Source organism: Dermacentor albipictus, chromosome 5, assembly GCF_038994185.2.
Source record: "Dermacentor albipictus isolate Rhodes 1998 colony chromosome 5, USDA_Dalb.pri_finalv2, whole genome shotgun sequence".
Classification (NCBI taxonomy): Eukaryota; Metazoa; Arthropoda; class Arachnida; order Ixodida; family Ixodidae; genus Dermacentor; species Dermacentor albipictus.
This window is the reverse complement of record NC_091825.1, coordinates 96,707,619-96,731,712: the sequence shown is the minus strand read 5'-3', so window position 1 is coordinate 96,731,712 and position 24,094 is coordinate 96,707,619. Positions and strand designations below refer to the sequence as shown.

Below are 24,094 nucleotides of genomic sequence, written 5' to 3'. Positions count from 1 at the left end.
CGAAGCAGTCCTAGTAGGCCAATTGTTGCTTTCTTATCATTATTTTCGTTCACCTAGAGCGTAAGTGATAGCGCCCTTTCATTCCCAAAAGCTTTTCGCTATGAGTGAGAGCATTGCTTCCGGTATTGCGATCTTGCATGCGACCAAACAGTTCGCTAAGTGCTTGCGGATATTAGGAAGCAGGCGTTGAGTGATCGGTCATTTTAGCTACAGTGTTGGTTCTCGCACATATTGACTGCAGATAACTTTTACACTCATGTATATAACGCACTCTTCTAAATCGGCGTTGAGGCAACATAAGTGACATGGTGTTAAAGTCTCCATTACTTTGTTAAACTAACAAGCTTCCGAAATTTTACGAGAGCTGCAGGATGGTTTCTTGCTTTCGTGGCGTGCGATAATCATTGCACTCGTGTGACCTTCTCTTAAAATCGACCTTCAAGTAGCGTCGCTAGGAGGGTATTAAAATCTCGAGTACTTTGGGAAACGCTAAGTTACAGGTTTCAAGATTTTAATATGTAATTATGCCAAGCAATACTTCTACCCAAGAATCTGGTTCGACTGAATTCGGTGAACGATGAGCTTTTGTGATGACGAAATACAAGTATTTCACTGCAAAAGCCGCTCTTTGAATACGGTACATGAAAACGAAAGCTGGAACGTTGCCTTACACATTTAGGCAGACGAACACGATCTCACAGAGGGAGGGAGAGAGATATAGAGAGACAGGCTTACGTACAGAATAGCAAAGACGGAAAAGAAGAACCAGAAGTGGTTAATGCTGGAATGTAAGTGTAATTTGCGGTATTACTAACACGCGAAACTTCTCGCGCGCACGTATTACTCGACGCTGTCGACCTCGTTTATTGAGTGTACGTAACTATGACAGAATACGGAAATAATAATCTATCAGATTTGCAGAAGATACATGTCAAACTGGACACAATGCTGCAGTTTCTAGCTTCATAAAATCTCTGCTCACAGTTGTTTCAAAATATCGCACATCATTTCTGAACGATCTTTTTGAAAAAATAAATGTCACATGTACTATTGTTCAAGAGCACCACAAGCGCCGCTGACTGTACACTGACGGCGGCAGTAGAGACGTCAGTGACCGCCTTGTTTCGGTTTAACTTGCACCTTATAGTCTAAGTAGCCGTCGGACATTGTAGCAATGAACTGGTGTTGTACGTTTCGCCACCAATCAGTTTGTGATCCCTAAATACAGCTCACACACATTAGGCATCATTTGTAACGTGACTATGATAGTACTTGCGCTTAGCAATTTCGCAAGACAAGGGCTCCTTGCAGTTTCTGGCCACTACAGCACCTCCAGGCGATGTCACTTTTCGTTCAAGGAGCGTTGCCATTCAAGCTCTTTAACAATTTGCTGTTTATGGTTGTCGCAGCTAAAGACCCATCAATGCCGACCTGAAATTCTTCCGCGTCCTCAGAGATATATGTACACATGGAAGAAGGAAACAGAGTGGGGGGCAGTGTCACGTGACAATTCTAGGGATCTCCTGAAGAGAACAAAGCAATGCCTCGTGGGAAACAGGCCCTCATTACGCAATGGCCAAGTTGTAATTTACAACTGCCCAGAGGGCGCAGAGTATGGGAGAGAGTAGAGCGAGTGGTGAGAGCTGATCGACGACGAGGACGTCACAAAGAGCTACCCCAAATTAAGCATTGCATTGAGAGGTTCAACGTCCTTGTGGGTCCCGAAGAAAAGGAGTGGCGTCGCCCGAGGAAACTGCCTTGCCGTCTCTAGCTGCCTGACATCACGCTCCCTCTTAGTTTTTCTCCTTCCTCGATAATAGTAGCTCCTCCAATATCAGCACAATATTCAGAATAGAAGGTTCAAAAAATAAGACAAACATCCGTCATCCGCTGTGTCTTGGGCACACGACATTCGTGCGTCATTCACGGAATGGCTACACCTATAGGTAAAGAGCAACGCTATTTTTTACCGAACTTTTTCGGCTATTGGCGTGACTAACACCCTTCGGATACTTCGCGCACTTTCCGGTGTCTGCCTATCGGTTCGTCTACGTAACCATTTTCCCACCGACTTGGGCCACTGTGTAGACCAAGGTTTAATGGGCAGTGCGTCGGGCTGCTGTTCTCAGGGAATCGGGTGGGAAACCATCCTCCGGACCAACTTGGGTCACTGAGTACGTGCCACTGGATCTATATATATATATATATATATATATATATATATATATATATATATATATATATATATATATATATATATATATATATATATATATATATATATATATATATATATATATATATATATATATATATATATATATTTATATATATATATTTCGACTTGCAATCTTGTCTTAATATATGCTGATGCACGCGCGGACTTCGTGGTGGCGTCACTAGAGGGCGCAGCATGTGCAAAGGCACGCGCGAAACAACAACCCTGCTGCATGCACGCCTCATACATAACGCGCATCTCCGCGGCGGCAATGCGGCATGTCGCTACATCGCTTCAATGCCAATCACGTTAACCTTGACATTCATCGCGAGGAGGGTTCTGCCGAATTATTTCGCCTTGGATCACTGAAGCCTTTACCAGTATTAAATTGCGCGGTTTAACGTCCCGAAGTTTCACAGGGGAGGGCTCCACATAATGGAGGACTCCGGAATAATTTTGATCACCCCGGGTGACATAACGTGCACCTAATACACGAGCGGCACGCAGCGTTCTTGCATTCTGCGCGCATCGAAATACGACCGGCAATCGAGCCCACGACCTCGTGCTGAGCAAGACGACACTTCAGTGCACTTTCATGTCTGTACACAGGATTATGTAGGACAACGTAAAGGGGCTGCTCGCAACGACATCCTGAAACTTGCGGAGCTCCCACCACCTGCTCTTCGAGGAGCAAGGTGCTCCGGTTATTACATCGTTTGCCAGCCTCACAGAGGAGGTCCCCGCCATAATGGCACGCTGCTGAGCGGTTATTTACCGCCGCTTCTCATTGGCACGGGAAACTACCGGCGTGGTGCACTAATTGAGGGCTGGGCGTGACGCGTCCTCGGCGAGCGCTGACGGATGACGAGGCCCCGCGCGATGATCGTGCGGCGACTCCCCGCGGCCGGCCGTGATGTCGATGTCGTAGGCTTTCCGCGTTGTCGTGTAGCCTGCTGCGCGTGGATGTACTACATGCGGGAAATGCGTACCTTGATCCTTGATGCATGGCCAGCGTGACAGGACCATTTCACCGCTGTCGTGTAGCCACGGTGAGCGAGACTTCCGCTACTGCTGTCGTGTGCACTGATGGTTGCGTTCTTGGAGCGAAAGTCGGGTCTTGAGTTTCTCCCATGCAGCATAGCGTAAAGCACTATGGAACCGCTTTGAACTTCTTAGAGACAGATGGAACGAGAACTCCCACTGCTGTATACGGCCAAAAGAAGCCTTCTTTGTTCTCAATCAGGACTTATCCGATGCAGTTGAAACACACTGCAAGTGTTCGGCGTTGATTTGCTGCAGCGAAAATAGCAATTGCATATTTGTAGTGCCCGCAGGCACTGTACCTTCAAGAGGACCAAATGTCTCTAAATGCAAAAGGAACAATCATATAAGACGCGTACTATACCACAAACACGCAACTGTGCAACAAACAACAAGAATGCCTAATCCAGGCAACAATATCCGCGCCCACGTTTTCACTGTTCGTCCTCTTGGTCTGAATCTCAGAGAGCGCGTATGCTAATATTTACCAAGATTCCATACACCAATGGCGAACGCTTTCTCATTCCTACAGTAACGCCTTACCTGCTCAGTTACTACGGCGCAGCTGTAGCGTAAGGTTTCGCTGTTCTCCAGACTGAAGTTCATGGTTGAAGCTGCCAGCTGAAAACATCATGTGGGGAACACTTTGTCTTGAACTGCACAGATACGCTACGAGCGCGGCAAACCTATTGCGACAAGAGTGTCCCCAATAGCGTATCGTTCGCGAGAACGTGACTATAAGGAAGGAAGGGACAATTGAGTGCCGACACTAAAAACGAAGTCGACGTACATGTTGGTCCAATTGATTGGATGATTAAATGTTGATTACATATCTGCATTGTCACTCTTTTTCACGTTCATTATTCACTTATGTCGTATCCTATATTCGTATCGTACCTCAGGCGCGATTACGTCGACACTATTTTCTTTAGCGACGATACTTGGTCGAGTCTTTTTCTTTTCTTCTTGAAAGTGATTACCATATAGCCAGATCCCAGATACGCCCTACCCGTGTGATGTCAGCAAAGGGGACCTTGTCAACAAAGAGCATGCAAAGCCGAAGCACGCGGCGAAAGCGAGCGACGTGCACGAACATTTGGACACTCCGCGTGCGCGTGTCAGTTAGCGCATACTCGGTAGTTAGCTCTAATATTCAATTTTAATAGTAATAGTAGATAGCTCTAATAGAATTTGGTGTAGTAGTCCAACACCAAATGCACCAAATCCTTGTGAAGTTGTCAAATAAGATGTTGTTTTCAAAACTTTTGTAGTGGTAGCGCAGTTAAATATATTAATGCATGATCTAAGGCCTCAGAGACCTATCTTTTTAGCTGCACCATTGCCAACAACTTTTCAGCGAGACAGAGGACGCAACCGCGCGGATAAATCTCGCCTAGCGGAGATGTTGCGATACACCACTCTGGCAGGTTGACAGTGGCAAGAAGCGGCAAGCCCTGTGTTGCAGGCCTTTTGGCGGATAGTGAAGGGGGATCGAAAATGTTCCAAGCAGGGCTAGGGAAAAACTGAAAAATCGTATCAGGTGATTCCCTGGCACCAACGTCCGAAGTAGCCATCGTTATCGAGTCATTTCAGTTTTTCGGCCAACATCTAGGGGACCTCCTCTGTCTCGGCGCCCTTCACTAGTTAGTCATTTAGACTTAAACGACTAATTGTAGCAGACGTCAGCAAACCTTCACGTTCCTTGAAGAGGTGTCCAAATATGAAAATATTAAAAAAGACAAGTCCACATGTCGAAACGTTGGCTCCCGCTATTACCTATGCTTTTACCTTGTTCTCGTTTTTTCATCGTCAAATCTGTAAGGTAATTTAATATAATGCTACATATTATTCAGACCTGGAAATACTGTTCGTGTGTTAGACTTACAAAACCAGGTGGATATGAGTCACGTAATATAAAACAGATAGAAACAAACGAGTTCACCTGCCGGAAACTTATGTCTATATCAGAGAAGTCCTAGACTGCACTAAGCGAAGAATATAATTCAGCAGCAGCTCGTATCACCTATGAAGGCCACCTATAGGTGTTTCCAGGAGAGAGAGAGAGAGAAATTTGTTATATGAGCAAGGCTCAGAGGTCGGACGTCCAAGTGTGCAAATCGGCAAGCCTGTCACGTTCAGGTGATCCAGGTGTAGCTGCAGGACGCTTATTACGGGAAAGAGGTAGCACATGTATATCTTTGTACTTGTACATGTACTTCGTAGTTGCCGCCAAATTTAAGTTCTCAAAGCAGCATGGACTTTCAGAGCTAGTTTCGCAAAAAATGTAACTGCTTACATCGTAACTGGTAACGGTTACTGAAAAAAGTAATTGAATTGAAGGAGTGTTACTGAGTAAACAATTTTAGCGCTAAATTAAAAGAATTGCCCCAAAAATGTTGTGTGTTTGTGTGTGTGTGATAACTTTATCTAGAATCTGGCGATCGGGAGGCCCGGGCCTCGGGCCGCCTAGATGGCCACTGGGAGCTGCTGCTCCCGTGCGGCTTCCTTGGTCCGCTGGACGGCCCAAAGTTGGTCTTGGAGTTCTGAGCTGAGCAGCACGGCCGACCACCGCGCCCGTAGATTTTCTGGGGAGACTGCCATTTTATTTTGGTATATTTCACATCCCCACAACATGTGTTGAAGGGTGGCTCTAACAGACTTGCATAGCTTGCACATATCGCTCTCGTGTGTTGTTTATTACAATTAATTGCATGTACTTCGTTACGAACAAATCTGCTACTCACCACCAATGCCACTTCACCCATTACTCTTGCCTCTATGCGACGCTAGGCTCCACAAATGACGTCACAACGCTGTCGCGGTTTACGTCAACACTTGTCAACAAAATGGGACCGAAGCGCGCATTGAGTCATTATATAGTATCAGCAGTTCATTTGTTGTTTTTGTTGTATATTATTGTAAGTTATTTTCTCATGTTTGCGAGTTTCATATAAGCAAGGCAGCAGAAACAGTTTAAATGAAGCGCGATATTTTCTTCAACTATGCGTAAGTTAAATGTGATTTTGACGTTCTTCGTGCGAAACGTTATTACTTGCGCAACAAAGAAACAAAATTGCAGTGGCGCCCGCGGCAAAGCGTTTCTGTTGAGCATTGAGGTCGCTATAGAGGCTCTAATTATTCCTTGCAAAATTCAGTACAGTACTAAGTTGCAACTCCAAACATGACTCGCTAGAAGCTTTCATGTCTAACTGTTTACTTGAGGTCAAAAAACGTCCAAGGTCACCAAAAATTCGGCAATGAAAAAGACTGCCGTCGTCGCTACAGCTGCCTCTTTCTGCGCCGCCATTTTTAAAACCCAAAGCACCAACACTTCCGCTCCGTTTGCAGGTGCCATTTACTAGGGCAGTATTCAGACCACAATGATGAAAGATAACTCCCACTCATCCCTGGCACTCAGTAGACAAAAGGAAATCCCTGGACGAGCTAGCAGTGACGCATATTTTGAACTCCTGGACAAGTGAGGGTGGTCCTTGGGAGAGGAATGGGTAATAGTATCCCATATTTGTTTTCGTTCGTCGTCTTTTCGAAACGTATTGCCTAAATTATAAAATGATTATTTGGTTCTTGTTGCCAGAGTAATAATTTATTCTCATTACCTGACCAATGTGCCTACCTTTTGATTTGTGTCTCGGCCATGTAGTACGCCACGGCAGTCCAGTCGCTACGCCATTGCATCGCAGTACACGAGGTCGCTGGTTAGATTTTGCGCGATGGGTTCTTTCTTCAATCTGATGGTCGCTGAATGCAAAAACTGTGGTGTACTGGGTCCACGTGAAACAGCTGCTGTTGGTCGAGGTTGAACTTTACCGCTTCACGACGTGTCCCTTGTAGCCCATGAATTTCTTTCACACGTTAAGGCACAATATAGTTTTCAACCTTAGGTGGTTAAAGTACCTGATTATTCCTCAGACTTACCAACGCGAGGAATGACACTACGCTTCAAGACATCGCATGTCACGACCTCAACGGCGGCAGAACTAACAGCCCTGCGTCGAGCACTGGAATTCATCGAATGTGAAAGAGCTAGAAAATGGGCTGTGTTCTGTGATTCAAAACCGGCATTACAGTGCACGCAGTCAGTTCTCCGACATGGATTCCATGACCAATTTACATATGAAATCGCGAAACTTTACCATCATGTCCAACAAAAAGGTCACGAGGTCGTTTTTCAATGGGTACCTGGCCATTGTGGAATCAGTTGCAATGATTGCGCCGATAACGCTGCTCGCACAGCACATCATGAAGAGCACAACGTTCCAATTACGCTTTCGAGGACAGACGCCGCAATGCAGCTTAGACACCTGGCACGCAGTCTCACACTGACCGAGTGGAACTCGCCAAACTTGCGACTTACACGACTGCATCGACTAAACCCCTCCCTGCAACTCCGACCTCCACACGGACTTCCTCGACGTGAAGCTACGCTTCTCTGTCGCCTTTGGTTAGGAGTTGCCTTCACAAAGGCATACTCTACATTAATTGGAATGACTGACAGCGCAGCATGCGAGGTCTGTGGCACCGAAGAAAACATCGACCACCTGCTGTGCCACTGTCCACGATACACCCCTGAGAGACAAGAACTTGCCAAAGCTTTTCAAAAACTGGACAATCGGCCGCTTTCTGTGCAGGTGCTGTTGGAACACCGCTCCCATCGCCCGTCGGCCCATAAAGCGGTGAAGGCACTTTTGTGCTACTTAAGGACGACGGGCTTGTGCGACCATCTGTGACTATTAATGCAATTTCTGTAAGGCCACACACGTCAGCGAACTCACCGCAATTTCCTTCATTCCTTCCCTCCTCTCTTTCCCTGTTATCTTTGTTTTCCCCTTTCCCATTCCCCCGGTGTAGGGTAGCGAACCGGACATTATTCTGGTTAACCTCCCTGCCTTCTCCTTATCTCTTTCCCTCCCCCTCCCCCCTCAGACTTACCAGTTTCAATATCGTTCTTGCGTTTTCGCTACAACCAGTAACATCATCATCCTCGTTATCACCGTCCTCATTTGAGGAACGTAGGAAACATTTAATTTTGTCTCTAACCATATTTTCTTTGTCCGTGGAGGCATACCACATATACCCACGCCTTCCATGTGAGGCAAGGAATTGACTGAACTTATTCAATTTGTCAAGCTAAAATACGCGAAAAAATCGTAAACTACGACTTACACACAACCTGCAGACATGATAGCTCTCTCGGACTAATTCGGATATACGAGAAAACATGATTATGTCACGCGGAAACTCAAATAAACCCCTTTTCCAGCGTTTCTACAATTCATACACCAAAGAAGGCGTCCGCCATTTGCGCACGCCGACGCGTAAAGATCTCGGAGTCCAGGGAGCGGCGCGCCCGCTTCCTTGAAACCCTTCCAGACGGCGCTCGCCTCCGCCGCATCGCGGCCCATGCAAGAGGCCGCGTTTCTACCATAAAGCAGGCCTTCGTGCATAGCGTTGGCCGCAAGCGTTTCCCGGTAAACATTACGGCTACATATGCTACAGTTGCCGGGAAGCGCGAGAAATAGTCAAGGATCTTTGAATGCTATGGCGTTTCACTCTTAAAGGTAAAGCTTAAGTGTCCGCCAAGATTCTTTTTTTAGATTCTTTAACCTTCTGTGGGTTGGAGTTTATACTTCTGTTTTGATGTTGCCTTCTACGGTTAAAAGAGTGCTTGAACATAGTTTCAGCCCTTGTAGCCCCGCTCTTAAGGTCAAGTCATCGGGTATGTCAAATACAGCGATAAGTGTGATCTGTCATGCTTCTCTGGGTTCGCAAGCATCTGAGGATTCCTTCCAGCCCTTTGTACCGTCACTTCGGCCTTATTGAGAACGATATCCTGTCCGGAAAGCGAGTCGCGAGGTGCTTGAACTTTACTGTGCGCCATCCCAATAACATGTAACCATGTTAACTTAGAGAGTGTGCCGCGTAGTACATTTGTGGCGCTCAACAGACACTGGAGCTTCAAATTTCACGCAGTCACGTGAGCAAATCTTGCGCGCAGCCCAAGAAAGATGCTTCGGCACATCGCCGAACTGCGTTTCACACAGGCGCGACGCAGAGCAAGTACACCGACAGCAGACAGAGCTTCACTCGGCCTTCAACACTATTTAAAGAAGGGAATTGCGCTAAAAAAGACACGGACGAGTAAGGACATGGACGGGCGCCCGTCCATGTCCTTACGCTTCAACACTATACTTGTGCCTTGTATGCGTAGCTTTCAATCCAAGTCTTTTCCTTTCACGCCAGTTGGCACGCAATCAGCGCATACAGCCGCAAGCCATTCAGCCTCCGGTAGATCATCAGGGGAGCGGAAACCGCGCCGAGAAACGACGGTTCCGTTTGTTCCCAGCCGTGTCATCGCATCCTCCATATACACCTCGCAACGTGCCCCGGAGCAGCGTGATGAAATGGCGCCCCCCCCCTCCCCCCTCTATCGAGTGTTCGCTGCGGACACCTATAGAACGCGGCTCGCACGCCTTCCGGTCATCACGCCAGGCCGAGAAGGAACAGCGCGCGCCTTGGGGGTCAGCAGCGACGAGGAACACTTCGGCTGGTGATGACGACAATCCGGGCGCCGCCGGTCTCCCTTCGCACCCCTACGGCCTGCGCGCCCCCTCTCGCCTATCTACTCACTTAGGGTGGCGGCATCGCGCGTGCTTGTTTGGACACGCGGGCTCGCGGCGGGCCACGCAGTCGCAATTACGGTTATAATTGGGTTTCGCTGGCGGCTGATTAATGGCGCGGTACGTTTCCGCTGAAACTATCGGCCCGTAAATCTACGCGCCCGCCGCTGCGACCTGTCCGTCTCCCGCTCCTTCCTCCGCGGACTCCTTTCTTTCTTTCTTTCCTCTGCAGATCTCCCCTCGCCCGGCGATCCTTCTTTCTATATTCGACTTCTGCTCCTCCCCTCGCATAACCGAAAGGGAAGCGAAGACGGACTCGCACGTGCTGACTCCACCGGTCGTTAATTTGAGCGCGTGCGCGAGAGATTTGACGTATCGCGGCTCTCGATCCGTCCTTCCGCCCTTCCGTGACGCTTCCACAGTAAGATATTTCCATGTCACGGGCACGTCATCACACTGAGCGACGAATTGTAATAGCGGGCTATGGGATAGGCTGCTACAAGAACTGAAGGTTCAAAGAGTTTGCGCAAACGCTTGGTTGACCTGCGCAAGGAAGACGAAGACGAAGACGACAGCCAGCGCTTGTACGGCCGTTCGCACTCTTATCTTGGGCTGTTAGGTCAATCATGTTACTGCACTTCCGACCCCGACCATGTTGAGTACACAACACATACATGTATAATATGTAGTGGCTTCAGGCGTACGTGCGCTGAACGGTTTGTGCACAAAATCTACTGTTTGCCGTAATCATGTGCGCCAGACAGTACGTGCATTTCAATGCCGGATATAAGTTACCGTAGAAACCTGTCAACTCCCTACTCTCTTTTCATTGTATTTGCAGTCACTGTAATATGATTACGTTGCTTTGGTTCAGCGAAAAAGCTAAATCTGTGTTTTCTAGAAGCACGCATGCCGCATCTAAATCAACGAAACACATGTTGGCCGCATATAATATACTGCTGACTTCGACCCTCAGCTGGGGGGCTACAAGATTAAGCTTCACGGGCATTTGGTCTTCCGACGCTGCGCACTGTATACTCCTGACGCGGATATCATATATATAGAGTAGCTGACTTGTGAGGACGTGAGTTCGAATCCCGCTTTCAGACACTTTTTGTTCAGCTCAGTAATGTTTTATCAGGGTATAAATGCCTAATTTCATTAATTCCACCTTTGCGGAGCATCGGAAAGAATGACCGTTACTGCCTTGAAGAGCATCCGAAAAGGGCAACTGTTAGTCCTCGAAGGAGTCACCGAATGGGGAGTAACAGTTCGTCCCCTCGCACTTACCCCCTAAAGGGAGGAATAATTGTGGCAGATCAGTTCCTCCCCTAAATGAGTAACCTCAATAGCCCATTTCTTCCTTTTCTTCTTAGAGTAACAGTGTCGTTCTCTTGGTTTTCAGTGCACAGGTTTTCCGAAGCTCTTCTTTGACCAATATTCTCTTTATCTCTGTGCACTTCACTGAATTCGGCAAGTGCAGTCGCAGATAGCTAAAGAGGGTGAGGTGGAGAAATTGAAAGTGCGGACTTCCTGCTTATCCATATTAGATATAAATTGGCTAAGGCGCTATGAGTCATGAAAGTTACTCGAGAAATATATATATAGCAAGAATAAAAAAACATAATAAATAAATAAAAAGAAATACGGATAACGTGATGTCACGCATAAGCATGATGATCATCATCAGCATATATTTTGATGTCCAGTGCAGGACGAAGGCTTCTCCGAGTGATCTCCAATAACCCCTGTCCTGCGCCAGCTGATTGCAACTTGCGCCTGCGAATTTCGTAATTTCATCACCCCACCTAGTTTTCTGTCGTCCTCGATGCACTCCAACCCATTTTTATTCTTCTGTAAATTGCCTTCTCTTGATCAGGGTCTCCTGTGAGTAATTGACCTAGATAAACGTACTCCTTCAGCGACTCTAGAGGCTGACTGGCGATCCTGAACTCTCGTTCCCTTGCCAGGCTTTTGATCATTATCTCTGTCTTCTTCATACTAATCTTCAAGTTCACTCTTATACATTCTGTATTAGCGCGAAGTTGTAAATATAGCAAATATATATAAAGTTCGAATGCACGCTTACTCAGTAAAAAGTCAAACAAACAAAAGAATGAAAACTATAAAATAAGAACAATGTTCAAACACCTATTTACTACCAGGATTTTGAAGCAAGGTCGCATGAGACAAATATTTCACACAACGCATAATGCCCTGCTTGCAATGTACGGTATAGGCCATGGTCTAAGAGAACGCAGGACCACCCAATTGTTCTAAACGTTACACACAGATATCGCATCTGTTGGTCTTAAAGCAGACAAGTTTATAACACGTGTGAGCTGTCATGAACCGGTTTACCACAAACACATCATGTTGATTCAGTGCACCCTATATTATCTAGGAAGTGTTTGTTGAAGACCGCATCCAGCCGAGGTCGATGAAACAATGTTCCCACGTCTTTAGGTAAATTAAGGCAAAGTGTGCATGTTTAGTCATGCGTCCTCTACACAAAAACATATAGATGTTTTCGTTGCATCGCCGAACCACGCAATCGAAAACTATTCCTTGGGGAATTTCTTCGCGATGTGTCTTAAGTCACGGCTGAACAGAGTAACGCACATGTCGCCTGGTTCGCGGGCCCGTTTTGTCATTCCTCCTGTCCGGTCGTGCCCGGATTATCCAATGTGGCTGGGTGCACCCACCGATATACACCACCACGTCCACAAGATTATGCGCTGTGCGCGTATTCCGCAATTGAATCTTCCGCTGTGTAAGTACGGTTCTCTCACTTCTTGTGTCAATGTTTTATGCATTGCTTATGTCAATGTTTATGCATTATGCAAGGACAATGTTTTAAGCATTAGAACTGTAGTGAAAATACTTTCGGAGGCGGCGCGAAGAGGTAGCCGCCGTAGCGACGGTTTATTTAGGCCGACCAGTTATGGTGCAATGGGATCTCGGGTGCGACCGACGCCGCGGCCGCTCCGATCGAGCGCGCTAGCGTGTTCTATACTCGCGCTACCTGCACGTGAGGCCATCTTCTTTTCCGCCTACTTTGGAGGCGATGGTTGCGCCGCTACAATACCATTCAAGATTATTGTTAATGTTAGCGATAGCCCTCTGTTCGGTAACCTGCTGCAAACGTCTGTCACGGTACCTAACGGGCACATCATCGCACACAGGGAGTGCCAATCTCGTTTCCAACCACAATGTCAAACGCTACCCTGACACCGCGACATCGGTGTAATCACGATACCCGAGTTGAAACCTCGTAGCAACCACCAGTATCCGCAGTGATCCTGGCTGAAACTCCGCTGCGATTGCCTGCCAAGTCTGACAGGCTGACCCCGTCTGTAGCGTCATAATCATCACCGTCCCAATCACCTTCGTTACAATTGATATCAGTCAAGCGGCAGAGCTTGACTGTTCAGTTGACGGTTGTGGATCAGGCGTTAGCATCCCGCGCGCGCGCCCTCCTCACCCCTTACTCGCCCCTTCCTCCGCATCTGCTCTTTCTTTTTTTCTCCGTCTTTACTTTCCTTTTCGTCGCCTGTGTTACTCTCTCCACTTGTTTTAAAGCGGATCTCATGCACTCTGTTACTTAAGTCATTCTCATTGCCATGTTTTTTTGCCTTTTACCTCGGGACATTTGAATTTCGTAAAGTGGAGCATAGCTAATTGCACTCTTCAAAATGCGCTCAAATAGCCCTGTTACGGTATCATGCCCGTAGTTTTAATGAGCAAATGGAAAGCCTTAATGATACCCCCTTTTACGAAGCACGCCATTACCTCCGTCCCCGAGAACCTTGCAAGGTGCTCAAGAGCGGTAGCGGCCACCAAATGCGCGGTAAGCTCAAAAAATAAAAAAATAAAATAAAAATAAGAAAGAAGAAAGTAGCTGCAATTTCTTACGGCCATGACTTGCCTCACGCGTTAAAAAGGGTTGGTGACGGCGCAGGTCTCGGTCTCACATTTACTACAGCCAAGAAGCTAAAGAATTAGAGGTTCTTTGCAAGTCCAGATACGACGCCTCGCACAAGTAAGGTTGTCTGTAATCAACCACGTGTATCAACAAGTTCATACATATATACAAAAGCTGTGCCACTTATGTCATCCCGGTAAACTGCTGCAAAATGTATGTTGGTCAAAACGGCAGAGGCATTAATAACAGATCGCGAAAACACTTTAAGAGAGTTAAGAACGGTAGGCGCGCTTTTCTGGCTTTCCTCCGTTACACTGCAAAAAGCGCGGCCGCGAGCCGCAATTTAATACTACTATTAAATTGGTAAGAGCGTTGAGCAGAAAACCCGGGAAGTCACATAAAGTCTCCAGATGATTACGCTAGGTTGAGTGCATAAGCATGCTGTCAATGCTATGTTCCGAAAGGGAGCTGGCCTAATTGGCATCTGGAGCATGACAGTGGTGGGTGCGCAGCTTCTGCTTACCGTGGATGAATGTCCGTTAGTTCGGTTTCGAGGCTACACGATTGTCCCCTAGTTTGTGCAGCTTTCGATGTCATCTAGCTCTGTATCCTTATTTTGTGTTTGCTTTCCTCTCCTACTCGTCTTTCGTTATGTTTGTTTTTGTAGTTAATAGTTTTCGTGAATCTCGATCGTTAAAGTCATTTGAATATTAGCGCACTGTCCTCATCCCTCGGGTTACCGCGCGGTTTCTCAACCGATGAACTAAACGTATACTCGTGAATCTAACGAGCTCACGTACAGAATAGTGTGATTCTACGCTAGCTTCTTTATTTCTGTCCTGCGGCATTTTAGGTCCACTGCGGCGTCCTCGAGCGCGCGCATTTCGCACCACAGCCCCGGTTTAACGCGACCGCTCGCCGCCGCAAACCTCGCAAGGTGGCAGCGGCACTGTAGTCGCCACCAGACGTCGTTCGATGAATCACGCCGACTCTCGCCGATTCTCGCCGATTCTCTGGCGCACAACTACTGCAGCACTAATCGCCTCGCTACCTCAAAACCGTGCGTAGCTGTAGTGCGGATGATGAAGTGTGGATGATTACAGGTCACTGTAATAAAATGCTAATGCGGCGATAATATGAGTAATGGCGTTTCTGGGCGCGGTGCGAAGAAGCGGCCGCTCCCGCATCTCGTGCCTGCCGCGCACAAAACAGCAAACGATTCAAAGCGAAAACCACTTTTCGTGCGCTTTCTTTTTATCTCACTTGCTTGCGCACGCCCGCATAAGAGCGTTACGGTAAACGGTATACAATGAACACCGAAACTAGATCATATTTAAGGAGTTTTATCTTTCTAACCGACGTCGAAGGCGCAAATTTTCTCTCAATTTCTCTATCGGTCCTTATCGCGATCGTACTGGATGAAGACACGACAGTGCGCTAATTTCTCGCGATACCAAGCGTACAGCGTTAGCACTAAGCTGGACAGCATCACCAAACGCAAGTCGTCAGAAGTGCGTGGTTTATTAGCTAAATAAGGGGTTCTTTAGCAAAAGTGAAAGTTGCCACTGTTAAGCCTCTCTCATGGCCCTTCCTTCGACGACTTAATGAGAGAGGGAAGAAACAAGAAAGGCAGAGAGATTAACCAGAACAGAAAGTCCCGTTTGCTACCCTACACTAGGGGACGAGGGAAAGAGAGGTAGAAAGATAAAAAGAAAGCAGAGAGAGTCACGATTACAGTCGGCCATGATCACCACACCAAAAAACTTCTGGTGGTGATTTGTAGCAACAGGCGGGTTTAGCCTGGTGATCTGGGCCGGCAATTGCTTCGCCCGAGCGTCTCCTAGAACATCACTGCGCTATTTCACCACATATCAATCAAACAAGTCCCTTTCTAAAAATGTTATAATAAGACGTGAAGCTATTTTGAGGGCTATGGCTGATCCTTCTGGGAACGCAAGGTGCTGCAGGCACGCAGGCGGAATGTCCTTCTTTTGCAGGTTCTCCTGAAGGGCGTCCCTTTTATCTCGGTATTTTGGGCACCACCACAGGAAGTGTTCAATGTCTCCTGTCTTGTCGCATGCCATGCAGTTCAGAGAATTGATATACCCCGCCTTAAACAGCCATGCTGATGTATGAGCAGGTCCTGTCCTTATTCGATATATAAATGATGCTTTCTCTCGACAAAATATATTGGTTACGCAGGCCATATGTGGTGGAATCCAAACTGACCCAAACTGATTTCGAATGTGAAGTTTATTACCTTGATTACTTTCCGGTCGTCTGAATTTAGGAGGATGATAGAGCACTGCGTATACTTATATGCAAGAGCATCAGCTTTTTCAATGCCAGCAATAGCAATGTGGGAGGTAATCCACCGAAACTTTACTGTGAAGCCTTTGTTGCCGAGTTCTTCCTTCAGGGCTTGTAAATTGCGCGGGAACTCGATGGACTGTAGACCACGACAGAGTTGTTCCAACACAGAAGAAGAATCAGATTCTGTGGAAGCAGTCCTTAGTTTGCGTAGAGCAGCAGCTATTGCTACGCCTTCCACAACTCTCCACGAGGCTATACAGTCCAAACAGCGAAGCCATGTATATCTCAGAGAGGGAATATAGAATGCAGCTGCGCAGCGGTTTTCGCCTACTTTGACAGACCCATCTGTGTAAACTTGTAGCTGATTCGGGTAAGTCGTGGTAAAATGAGTGAGGACTAGTAACTTGACTTGCGCAGATGGAATGCAGTTCTTTGACTGCAATCATGGTACACTTAAGTTGCATGTAATATCTTCGAATGTACAGGGCTGTTCTACCTTTTCCCGCTTCTCTACGCCATGTGGTTTAGGCAAGCTACGACCAACCGATTCGGGGACGAAATGTTGTTAGCACTTAGACCATCGCCTGCAGTCATCACCTACGTAAAAAAAATATATCAGTATCCGGATTCTTGAAATACAGAGGACTTTGCGACCGACGCACGCCGCGTGATGGCAAGCCAGGTGCGTTTGTGCGCTCGCCTTCCCCACTTGTTACCTCACTCTCCTGCAATGACGCGACTCTGCGAGCTGGGGCGTACAATCGCGCTCAGCAAGAGCTACAACACGAAAGCACGTGTCAAAGCGGTCAGGCGTTGTAGCTCATACTAAGCGCGATAGTGCAGGTTTTGGGAGCAAACCACGCTAAACGCAGGACACAGAACAACGGGACGCTGGACGCTGCGGTGACTTTCTCTCGCCTTAATATTCCCCTTTCCCTTACCCCAGCGTAGGGTAGCTAACCAGGCGCATTTCTCGTTGCCATCCCAGCCTTATCACTTCTTTTCCTCCTCCTCCTCCTCCTCCTCCTCCTCCTCCTCCTCCTCCCCCCAATTAAATGTGACCTCTCTTTTTCTTTTTTATGGGGGAGGGGTGAAGGGGGTAGCTATGTGGTCTTTCGACAAGGAAAAAAACTCATCTTCGCCTTCTTTTTTCTTTTCCCCTCTCCCAGCGGAGAATGCACAACTGGGCGAGACACCAATTAATCTCCTCCTCCTCCCGTCTCTTTCCCCAATCTTACCACAGTGTCCACATTTGCGCCTTTAGAAATACCTGACGTTGCTTCTTTCCCACAGCGCAACCCACAGCTTCCTGCTGGCAGCACTTAGGAAGAGCGATCGCTCGTTTGCACGCCCCGGCAATGTTTTATCCCCGGCGCTGCGTTTCCCAGACGTTTCCCAAGCGCCACGCTGTGACTCCTATATCACTATAGCACCACAGCGTTGCCCGAGGCAAGACAGCTGCGCTATAAGTGCAGCGTCGGCGAGGCAGGTCTTGTTCCCCCGTTAGCCTCATCTTTATAGCGATCGAGCGTGCATTACGTTGTAATTTCCCTAGTTGCTTACGAGACACCGTATGCAAGGCCGCGCTGACTTAGGAAGGTCCCACTAGTTATATATAAAGAGTTCAGATATGTGCGTGACTGTTCGGAATACACGGCCCGAAATTCGGTCGAGATGTTTGCTTGGTTGCGAAACAGAGCTACTGGCAAGAAAGGCATGCTAAAGAACGGCAATACTTAATGAGCGTAGTAAAGGTTGTATTTCTCAGCCGAGCGCTTTATTGCGCCCTCGCGGGCTCCTGCAAATCTTCGACAAAAGTGGGCCCGTTCCTACCATTCTTCTTCGCCGTGTTTACGACCTGGATAATCGCTCGTTAAGGACTTTGACGAGAACACGTGGGTTCTGCAAGGAACGTGTTTATCTCGTTAAGCGGTAATGACCCGTGCTATAACGGGCGTGCTCCTAAAGTATTTGTTCACTAAGAGGGGAATTATTTTTCTTCAGATAAAGAACGATTAGGGAGAAGGAACTTAGAAAATTCTACCGTGTCTCTTCAACATGCCCGCTGAAGGAGGCTTACGGGCTCAACGAGGATGGGAGAGACAAGAGCTCGAGGCAACAAAATCTTTAGTTCAACTGTACCATTGTGAGCGAGTTTGGGTGCTAGTAATCCATATTGTACTAGACCAATCCTAGTTCTCTTGGGTGTGCAAATTCACTATCTTCGAACATTCACGAAAAGCACCTGAACTCTAGGAGCCCATTATTATGATAATTAGGCGCATTGCGTTGTTTTAGAGACGCGGAGTAGAGAAATTATTGCGACAAGCATTGAATCGTAACCATTAGCATCACCTACAGTAGCAGCAAGAGCAGTAGGAGTATCATCATCATCATCATCATCATCATCATCATTGTCGTCGTCGTCGTCGTCACCCCCGCCTTGTTCGTCAGCTTCTGGAAACTGTGAAAGGAGATCTCGTACCACCGTTGTCCTGGATAAACATAACGTTGCACCTACGCCTCAAATGTGGGGCGCAGGACGGTGAAGAAGCCCAATATCATCGTTCCTTATACCTACCTGTCACCCCTGGTTATATTTTTCTTCGCGTTTAGCTTTAATGTGCTGGTCACTGCTCGGTCCTTTTCATGACGAATTATATGGCGCACAGAACCCAGCTTTGCTTTAATTTTTGCCAACAGGCTACCATATATCTTGAGCGCTAATAACTTATTCCGGGCCTTTCTATCAAATTCACTACTATCTCTCTTCACTCATAGCGGATTTTCTTGCGTACTGCATAGATTTTTGTTGTAACTTTCCTTATATCTTACCGGGAGCGTGTGTCGTTAATTAGTCTTGTGATACCACAAAGAGAAAGAGCCAAAGGATGCATAGAAGGACAGGGAGGTTAACAAGATATATTTCTAGCTGCCTACTCTGCACGGGCGAGAAGGGGTAATGAGATATAAAACAGATGATCCCCTACGAGGTAAACCGAGTGCACCATACAACGTTAGCAGACAGCGTTCTTAATGTCTAACTTGTAGACCCGTAAATCTGAGGAACTTCAGCAGCGCAGATTTCATACCATATTGCTTAGCAGCGCCCGGAAATTTTGAAGAGGTGAAAAAATGCTCATTTGCGCACCACTGAGCGCAAAAAAAAAAGCGCTACGGTTGGTAAAGAAGGAGATAATGTCCTCCTCGTCCCCAATCCACCTCTGTTATTCTTCTTCCAACTCCTCTGTAGCCCTGCACCACCCATATACGTCCAGTTGTACTGTCTGCAATGGTAATGGGCGACTTTCCTTTAGCTGTCCGTTACAGTCAGGTTGAGTTGTCCCCATGCAGGAAACAGGTATTGCGCAGCACGCAGCCTTATGTTCGCTACCCTCTCCCTCCCCACACACACATGCACCACGCACAAACGCGCACACCAAACAGGAACCTCAGTAACGCCATTGTGAACTGCCGTGTGTACAACTACTGTGCATTTCGAGTAAGTTATGCACCCCACATTGCCTAACGTACAAGTTCACACTACACGCGTATAGTGGTGCAATGCTAGATCGCTGTTGTTGAGGGAAAAAAAAAAGCACGTAGGCGAACGCTGTGTGGGGCGGGGTGGGTAGGGAGGGGATGCCGGTTTATACTTCCTAGTGTAGTACTCTCCATCATGCCCTGCCGGACGCTCCTTCGTCTCTCTCGACACACGGCCATGCATATTCCTGCCTAATTGCAACGCCAAGAAGCTAATTGCCTGCCGCGTGCCCTTGGCTTCGACAGATCTATCGCCGCTTTTCAGCGGCGCTCCAGGTTCGCGACCTCATATACCGGTGCAGTGCACGCACATTCTTTACCGCATCCTCTCCACCAAGTAGCATGCGCTTCATTACGGTAATAGGTTGGGCGGACGAGGTGCGAATACGGCGTTTATCTCTTTCGACAGCGGTGGACTAAGTACAGTGGATGGATCATGCTTATCGCGACGATGAAACAGTGCGCAGACGGGAAAGCAGTTCAAGGACACGAGACAGGGGCTGTGTCTCAATTGGGCCTAGAGACATTGAAGCAGTTTAGACCGACTAAGTACTCCTGCGAAATTCTATTTTCGACAATTCTGTTGTAAGAAGTTGATTAGTAAAACACAAAGTTAACGCCAAACTTGCAAGACACAAGTTGAACATACTGATAAGAAAGACGTAAAAACTGGCAGCAGGACTACCACCCACCACATCAACCGGAAAACAGTCGAATCTAGGAGTACATAATACCTGGGAAGAATAGGCGGAGGTGCACTAGACGAACCAGTTCGAAAGAGTAAAACTTACCACTGCCGGTAGAACTATCCTCAGAAGACTTGTATACCCTCTTGAGGAAGAACGCAGCAGTCCACAACGTGCACCCTCAAACCTGAGAGCAAGGATAAACATAGTACCCATACTAAGAAACATGCAACCAGAATAGAACAAAGAAAGAAGAAAATCGCGAGCCACCAGGCTACAAAAAATGCTTAAGGAAAAGAAGGCAACAAGGCAGAAATAAGGTACACGCACGCCACAAGATACAAGGCAGGGAGATAGGTTATTTTCGTAACCAACAGATCGAACAGATAACAGCTGCATCAATAGTTGCTAGAGGCATCGAGGTAGACGAACAGGTCACCATAGCAATGGCCGTAGGTACCTGCCAATGGAGCGTGCCGGTCATCGTCGTTACAGACTCGCAGGTAGCCTGTCGCCACTTTCGGGCTGGAAGAATTAGCAAGGCCGCACTCACCATCATCGAGGACCAAGACACCCCTGAAACGCACATTGTCTGGACCTCGGGACACGAATTCTTGGTGGGACACCAAGTGGCTCACGCCGCAGCCCGAGAACATGAATGCACGCCGGCCAACCCGACCAGGATCGTCTACCGCCAGGCCAAGACAAAATGACACAAAGCAAGTACTACAACATTCTAGAACATTATAAGAAGAACGGGCGGGAATATCCGCCACTGCACTGCAAGCTTAAGAGAGAAGAAGCCTCCATACTCCGCCGACTTATGATAGGCAATTACCTCCGCGGCACTCTGCTACACGCGATGTACTCCTCAACATATACAAGAAACTGCCAATACTGCAATACGCCGAACACCTTTTACCACATGATCTGGGAATGCAAAAAGAACCCGCGGAAAACGCCCATCCAAGCACTAACAGAAGACCAGCGGGAGGCACAGCTGACGGGCCCAAGACCTGAGGACCAGCTACGGCTGGTGAAAGAAGTTCTGGCTATCAGCACACGGCCACAGCTACCTAAACAGGGTGGCAGCCCACCTGCGGGCATAACAGCTTTGTTTCCGCAATAAAGTTTATTCACTAACTTCGCACCAAAACCCTGGCGACGGCATTCGCGAGTCCAAGTAAACGCTTGTCACCCAGCGGCCGCGCCGAGAAACAGCCGATCTAGGTTAAGTCTTGAAGCGAAAGATGATTTCCTAACGCACCCGCCGTGGTTGCTCAGTGGCTATGGTGTTGGGCTGTTGAGCACAAGGTCGCGGGATCGAATCCCGGCCACGGCGGCCGCATTTCGATGGGGGCGAAATGCGAAAATACCCGTGTACTTAGATTTATGTGCACGTTAAAGAGCTCCAGGTGGTCAAGATTTCCGGCGTCCTCCACTACGGCGTGCCTCATAACCAGAAAGTGGTTTTGGCACGTTAAACCCCACAATAAAAAAAAATTTCCTATCGCGGCATGCGTTGAATGCCTCGTATAGTTCGCAAATCGTCGTGTCGTCGCCGTAAAAAAAAGCCCGAAAATGAAAAAAGGCGGACGCCGAAAGACTTTTTGTGTGTGTGTGTGTGTGTGTGTGTGTGTGTGTGTGTGTGTGTGTGTGCCATTATGTTTGCTATCCTGATGGAAAGACAGCAATGTACGATTCATGGTTCTCCAAAAGAAGGGGACGTTGAAGAGCGACTGGAATAAGAAACTTCCGCACTGTTCGAAACACTTCACTCGAGACGACTTCATTCTGTCCGGCAAGTAGACCATTGTTTCCTTTTCTTTAAATAGCTTGCTGTAATTGCAAATCGCGCAGTGTACTTTGTCCAGGCAGGCGCTTTGACAAATTATAGTAATGCACGCTAAAGCTTCGTTTGGTTTTTGTCCGTTTATAGTTTTCTGCCCCAGCATTAGTGCTACGGATGCTTTAAGCGGCCGGAATATTCTCGCTATTGTACTTTTGTTTGCAGATAGGTCACCAAGAATGTTTACTACCTAGGAAGGTCTGAAGTTTATCATGACACATATCATGGCGCGAGGCGACATATCGTTTCCATAGCATGCTTTAGTTTAGCAGTGCAAGAAGATGCTGTTTTCTCATTCAACGCTGTGGAGTTATCAGTTTATTTGCCCGCAAGAAATTTAGAACTGCAAAGCGCTCGTTTTCCAGCTTAGCGTTCGACCTGCGCACAGCGTCGCTATACAGTTTTCTTTCCGACACTGTGCACACAGCTAAATTCCATCACTGATGATTCAATTCGTTTCAAAATAATGCATGTACACTATAATTAATGCAAAGGACTTTGCCAAAAGCAGACCCTTGGTACATTTTTGAAACCCTCTGAAAGAAACTCAACTTGGTCCGATTGGTTGTTATTCACTTCTCGCGTTTCACCGGGTATGAGAGAGAGAGAGAGAGAGAGAGAGAGGAAGAAAAGGAAAGGCAGGGAGGTTAGCCAGACTGAGTCCAGTTTGCTACCCTACACGTGGGGAGGGGAATGGGGAGTGAAAGAGAGAGAGAGAACTTAGGTGTAGGATGTCTATAGTCGGGCACTCAAGTCTGTTGCCTTCAGGTAGTGAAAAGGCGCTCGAACTGCTTTCTGCGCTAATGAACTGTGAGGCCAGGCTCGCAAGATCTTCGCTTCCGTAAATGGCCTGTCATCCAGTCTATTCAAGGCACACTGGAATTTCTAGGGTGGCAGTTGCCTACTGTGTTCCGAAGCTCGGGTCGTATACTTCGAACCCCGCGCACTACGAGCACGGACAAGCGCCAGTCATCGAACGCAGACGATCTTATCACACGTATCAGCTAACTATAAAATGAACGGTGCACCCCGATTCGAAAACGGAACTTTCATTTGCCTTTATCCCAAGACACAGTGACTAGGTAAACTTACAGTATTTAGCCTCGTTCTATCAGTGCAGAACATTCGTACTTGGCTTCTGAAAGCACGACAGACATTACTGCCTATATATTGTGAGATGGTATGTTTATGTGATGTACTGCAAGACAAGTCGCACTGAGAAGTTTACTGTGAAGGTCGAAAACAGCCAATTATCGTACCTGTAGCAGTGAATGTGATATACTGCAAGACAACTCGAAATGAGAAGTTGACTATGATGGTCGAAAACGGCGTACTATCGTACCTGCAGTAGTGAAGCAACGCGGCGAACAAGTGATTGCAGCTTTAGGGGAGGCTCGCTACGCGCATGCACTTGTTTTCTTTAACCTCCAGCTCGCCAGAAAGGCTCTTTGTCCTTAAGAAAGTCAGATGCGGATGGCTGGATAGGCCGGATAGCGCAACTATTTCCGTGATTTCGTGGCTGAAATTATTGAGATCGATCTAAATAAGGTTATCGGCAACAATGACCCTTTCGGCTCAGAGCAATGTGACCGCAGCACCAAACGAAAGAGCCGCCGTGAACCTGGATGTTGTAGGCGATATTTGCTTATTTCGAAAGTGTTGCCAGCACAAGTAGCAGACTCTGGAGCTGTCAATGTGCTAGCGTAATATTAAGGATCTCAAGGAAGTCTCTCTTACAGGCCGTTTCCAAATCCACGCGATCGTGTGCACGTCATATTAGTGCCAAAAGGTGCCAATTATTTGTTTTCAAGCCCCCTTTTTTCTTTCGAATGGTACACATACTAAGTGAAACCACGTGCAAGGACGCGGAGCTAGATATAC

General features: G+C 47.4%; 2 protein-coding genes across 3 annotated transcripts in view; one reads left to right on the top strand and one right to left on the bottom strand.

Moving 5' to 3' along the window:
* LOC135917243 (hepatocyte growth factor receptor-like) overlaps positions 1–24,094 on the bottom strand; it is a 594,900-nt gene that overhangs the window by 174,621 nt on the left and 396,185 nt on the right. For both annotated transcript variants that reach the window (XM_070538625.1, XM_065450778.2), the window contains one exon: positions 20,470–20,551. The gene's annotated coding sequence lies outside the window, so the exon portion shown is untranslated. The remainder of the gene's footprint in view (positions 1–20,469; positions 20,552–24,094) is intronic.
* LOC139059963 (monocarboxylate transporter 10-like) overlaps positions 1–24,094 on the top strand; it is a 273,923-nt gene that overhangs the window by 45,690 nt on the left and 204,139 nt on the right. The gene's annotated exons all lie outside the window — the stretch shown is intronic.